Below are 5150 nucleotides of genomic sequence, written 5' to 3'. Positions count from 1 at the left end.
ATACGTCTTCTGTGCTTAATCGTGTTCAATTTTCATCCATTCCTATTCGTTCATTCACCAGAAGATATCATGCTTTACTTTATTTTATTTTTTTCCTCGTATTTTTAGTACACCGCCTGTTTGACTGAATGACTGACTGACTACATGGGTGAGAGCACTAATGTCAAATGTTAAGTTCAATGAAACTTGTCTGTATTGAAGTTTCAGCAAGTTGGAGAGAGAGAGAGAGAGAGAGAGAGAGAGAGAGAGAGAGAGAGAGAGAGAGAGAGAGAGAGAGAGAGAGAGAGAGAGAGAGAGAAAGTTATTGTGTTTGTACTGAATGGGGGATGCATTGTATGTCCTCCTCCTCCTCCTCCTCCTCCTCCTCCTCCTCCTCCTCCTCCTCTTCCTCTTCCTCTTCCTCTTCCTCTTCCTCTTTCTCTTCTTCCCGTTGCTATCCTGACTCTCTCTCACTAATAGTTAGAACGGAATAGTTACCCAAACAGCCTAGTAAGGACCTCAGGGTCTGTTGCTGTTTGGACTTGTTTTGTATTCCTCCTCCTCCTCCTCCTCTTCCTCCTCCTCCTCCTCCTCCTCGTGTTCTATCTTGTTCTCTGGCACGTACTTCAACAGATACCCTCGTTATAGACAAATGTGTTTCCTGTTATCTGTAGTTAGTTTGTATTCCTCCTCCTCGTCCTCCTCTTCCTCCTCCTCCTCCTCCGTTCCCACTTCCTCCTACTCTCTTTTTGTGTCACCTTCTTCCACATATATTTCCTCTTTCCATTCCCTTTTCCTTCTTTTTTTTAATTATTTTTTTCCTTTTATTCTGGATCGCTTAGTTTTCCTCTCCACTCCCTCCCTTTGTGCTCTTACTTTCCTCTTATTTTCCTCGGCTTCCAACCTTGGTACACTTATTTTTCTCTGGTTTCCTCCACTTCCACCCATTTTCTCTATTGTTTTTTTTCCTTTGCATTCATATTTTCCTCTACGCACATCCACAATCCGTACTCCTACATATTTGTCTCCTTTTCCACTTATTTTCCACCACTTCCACCTGTTTTCCTCCAATTTCACACTTCATACTCTAATTTATCTCTTATTGTCCTCCATGTCCACCCTCCATACTCTTACTCCACTCTAGTATTCCTCCAGTTCCACCCTTCGTGCTTTTCTCTTCCTCTTATATTCCTCCACCTCCATCCTTCGTGTTCTATTTTCCTTTTATTTTCCCCATTTCCATTATTCTTCCTTTAATTTTTCCTCCACCTCCACCCTTCGTGCTCCATTTCCCTCTTATTCCCCTCTAGTATTCCTCCACCTCCTCCCTTCGCGCTCTATTTTCCTGCTCGTCCCACACAGATGGCCAGCCAATCAGCGCTAAACGTTCACACTCCTCTCAGATGGAAAGTGAATGCCTTCCTTGCTCTCCGGCTTTCATTTTCCAGCCGTGTTTCTCTCCGCGGGGCCCGAGTCTCGTCGCGGCGTGGGAGACCGGGAGGGACTTCGAAGGGCTTATGGTAGAGTGGTAGACCCAGGGTGAGGCATGAAAAGTCCTCTTGCTAGCCTCTCTGTCTTTCTCGGAAGGGACACGTATTCTGAAAAGCCTCGCTCTCTCACCTTTACTGTTTTCAAAGGCCACATAGATAATTTGCCTTTTCTGATGAGCGTTTCTCCCGTTAGTAATGTAGAAATCGTGTTAATCTGCCGCCAGAATCGTAAAAACATCCTTAAAAACTCGTGTAGCTTCAACTTAGTCTTTTGAATGTTGTGGAGGTGCGACGCAAAATGTATCAGAATATGGCCCTCTCTCTCTCTTATCATTGCATTTGACTGAGGTTGTGTGTGTGTGTGTGTGTGTGTGTGTGTGTTTATTATTGTTTCTTGTAATTTTTTTCCTCCATTTTTTTTTTTTTTTTTTTTTGAGGGAGATGGTTGTCATTTCTTCTTGTTTTCTGTTTTCGTCTTTGTTTTGGAAAACTTTTGTCTAGTTCTCACTCTGCATATAGTAGCGTTTCATCTCTCTCTCTCTCTCTCTCTCTCTCTCTCTCTCTCTCTCTCTCTCTCTCTCTCTCTCTCTCTCTCTCTCTCTCTCTCTCTCTCTCTCTCTCTCTCTCTCTCTCTCTCACGCAGCATTTGTGTTTGGAAGGGGGGACGAAGTAAAAAGAAGGAAATCTCGCACTTCTGTTTTGCAAAAGTCCCCCTTCCTTCCCCTCCTGCCAATTTTGCCCTCCCTCCGTTTGCCTAAGTTTTGCAATCCTCCCTCCTCCCTCTTAATAACTCGACCAGATTTCCAGACTCCACAACCAAGGAAAAAATGAAGGAAGGAAAAAGGCAGGAAATGGTATTCGATTCTACTTTGCCTTGGCTGCGAGAGAGAGAGAGAGAGGGAGAGAGTCAAAGAGAGTGAGAGAGAGGAGAGGGATTTACCAGCATGCAGACATTAAAGTGAGACTGGCTGTCTTTGATAATACTCTTGTAAGGGGTCTAAGTTGACTTACGTGGTGCTTGAACACGAAAGATTGACTGAAGTCTCTCTCTCTCTCTCTCTCTCTCTCTCTCTCTCTCTCTCTCTCTCTCTCTCTCTCTCTCTCTCTCTCTCTCTCTCTCTCGGGTCTTCGAACCCACGTATCTCTCTCTCGGGTCTTCGAACCCACGTACGTAGGTAATAGGGAAATATATTAACACAGAAGCCAGGGAGGGAGAAAGAAAGAAAGGTCTCTCGTATACTTTGAGCAGGAAATGAGAACTCTGCCGCCGCCCGAAAGGGTAAAGAAAGTCGTTTCAATAAAGTCGGAAATTAAGCTGCCCACAGAAGAGGAGAAAGAAACGGTAGGAGGGAGAGAAAAAAGAGAAAAGGGGAGTGTAAGTAGTGTGTGTGTGTGTGTGTGTGTGTGTGTGTGTGTGTGTGTGTGTGTGTGTGTGTGTGTGTGTGTGTGTGTGTGTGTGTGTGTGTGTGTGTGTGTGTGTGTGTGTGTGTGTGTGTGAGTTGTTCTCGTTGGATAAAAGTGAATGTGGTTGTTTGTTAAGAGAGAGAGAGAGAGAGAGAGAGAGAGAGAGAGAGAGAGAGAGAGAGAGAGAGAGAGAGAGAGAGAGAGAGAGAGAGAGAGAGAGAGAGAATCAAAGTTGGCGAAAAAGTTATGGACATAGGGATAAATAACCTGCATACATACGAGTACATACATACATACATACATATATATTTAGAGACAAATAGGGAGACAGAAATAGACAAATAGACAGGCAGGAAGATAAATTGAATGATAGATGGATATAAACAAATAGATAGATAGAATGCTAGAATGATGCATACATACATAGGTGTATAGATAGACAGACAGACAAACGCGCATACAGACGTACAAACAGACCAACAAACAGCTAGACAGACAGACAAATCATTAGACAAACATTAGACAAACATTTGCTGCACATTCCACAGTTAAGACAGATGGAACTGAAAATTAGCTACATCTTTTCCTCGCCAAGTTTCAGTTTGGTTCATTGGAGGCAGTGTTTTGCTTCGCCTCCCGGCCTTTGATCCCCAAGGTTGTCTGCAGGCGTGACAGGCAAGGCAAAGTTGCTGCTACCCTCTCCTCCTCCTCCTCCTTGTTGTTTCTTGTCTGTTGCCCCGCCACCACCATGACCACCACCACCACTGAGGCAAGGAGTGAAGTGACGCTATCAGAGAAATGTTACGTTCCAGATTTTTCATGTTGATGATGATGATGGTGGTGGTGGTGGTGGTGGTGGTGGTGGTGATAGGGGATGGTGCTATTTTGTTGTTGTTGTTGTTGTTGTTGTTGTTGTTGTTGTTGTTGTTGTTGTTGTTGTTGTTGTTGTTGTTGTTGTTGTTGTTGTTGTTGTTGTTGTTGTTGTTGTTGTTGTTGTTGTTGTTGTTGTTGTTGTTCTTCTTCTTCTTCTTCTTCTTCTTCTTCTTCTTCTTCTTCTTCTTCTTCTTCTTCTTCTTCTTCTTCTTCTTCTTCTTCTTCTTCTTCTTCTTCTTCTTCTTCTTCTTCTTCTTCTTCTTCTTCTTCTTCTTCTTCTTCTTCTTCTTCTTCTTCTTCTTCTTCTTCTTCTTCTTCTTCTTCTTCTTCTTCTTCTTCTTCTTCTTCTTCTTCTTCTTCTTCTTCTTCTTCTTCTTCTTCTTCTTCTTCTTCTTCTTCTTCTTCTTCTTCTTCTTCTTCTTCTTCTTCTTCTTCTTCTTCTTCTTCTTCTTCTTCTTCTTCTTCTTCTTCTTCTTCTTCTTCTTCTTCTTCTTCTTCTTCTTCTTCTTCTTCTTCTTCTTCTTCTAATTATAACTGCTTTCCATTTCACCATATATATATATATATATATATATATATATATATATATATATATATATATATATATATATATATATATATATATATATATATATATATATATATTTTTTTTTTTTTTTTCTTCTTCATTTGTGAGTGTATAATCCGTCATCTTATTTTTACCCATCCTCTTGAAAAACCTACGAACCAGTTAGTTCATTTATCTATACCCACCCCTTGTAACATTAAAGGAAAAAAAACAGTAAGGACCCTGCTGTTACCTTGCTCCTCCTTTGCATCACAGAACCAAAGGGATAGCCAAAGACCTCTTCAGGCACCACGTACTGTATCTCCTCCCTTTAGCCAACACTACTCTCAGTCCCCATGCCATTTCACCACGCTGGGGTGATAAAGCAGACCACTTCCACGCACTAAGTACTTCAACACACTCACCGACTTTCCTGGGATGAATAGGGATCCCTTAGCGTACTCATATATGGCTGTTATTAGAGTCTTGTCTATTACTAACTAGCGGACACTCAGCACACATCCTTTGAGTTCATGGGAAAAAATAATGGTAAATGAAAGGATTTTTTTTTTTCAAAGCGAGTGTATTGAGCATGAATTGTTGTAGGATGTAAAACTAGATACTGGAAATATGTAGGTATGAAAACGATGAAAAAATAAAATGCAAAAAAGAAATCCAAAAAAATATAAATAAATGAATAAATAAGAAACGTACAGTAGAGCTCGTTGGTGTTATGAAGGGCTTGTGTGTGTGTGTGTGTGTGTGTGTGTGTGTGTAGATGTTATTGCGTGTAGGAAGTATTCGTGTGTTCGTGTGTTTGCGCGTTCATGGATATGTTCGCCCTCATAGTTATTGTT

The sequence above is a fragment of the Scylla paramamosain genome, chromosome 8 (genome assembly GCF_035594125.1).
Source record: "Scylla paramamosain isolate STU-SP2022 chromosome 8, ASM3559412v1, whole genome shotgun sequence".
In the NCBI taxonomy this organism is placed as follows: domain Eukaryota; kingdom Metazoa; phylum Arthropoda; class Malacostraca; order Decapoda; family Portunidae; genus Scylla; species Scylla paramamosain.
This window is presented reverse-complemented; position numbering follows the sequence as displayed.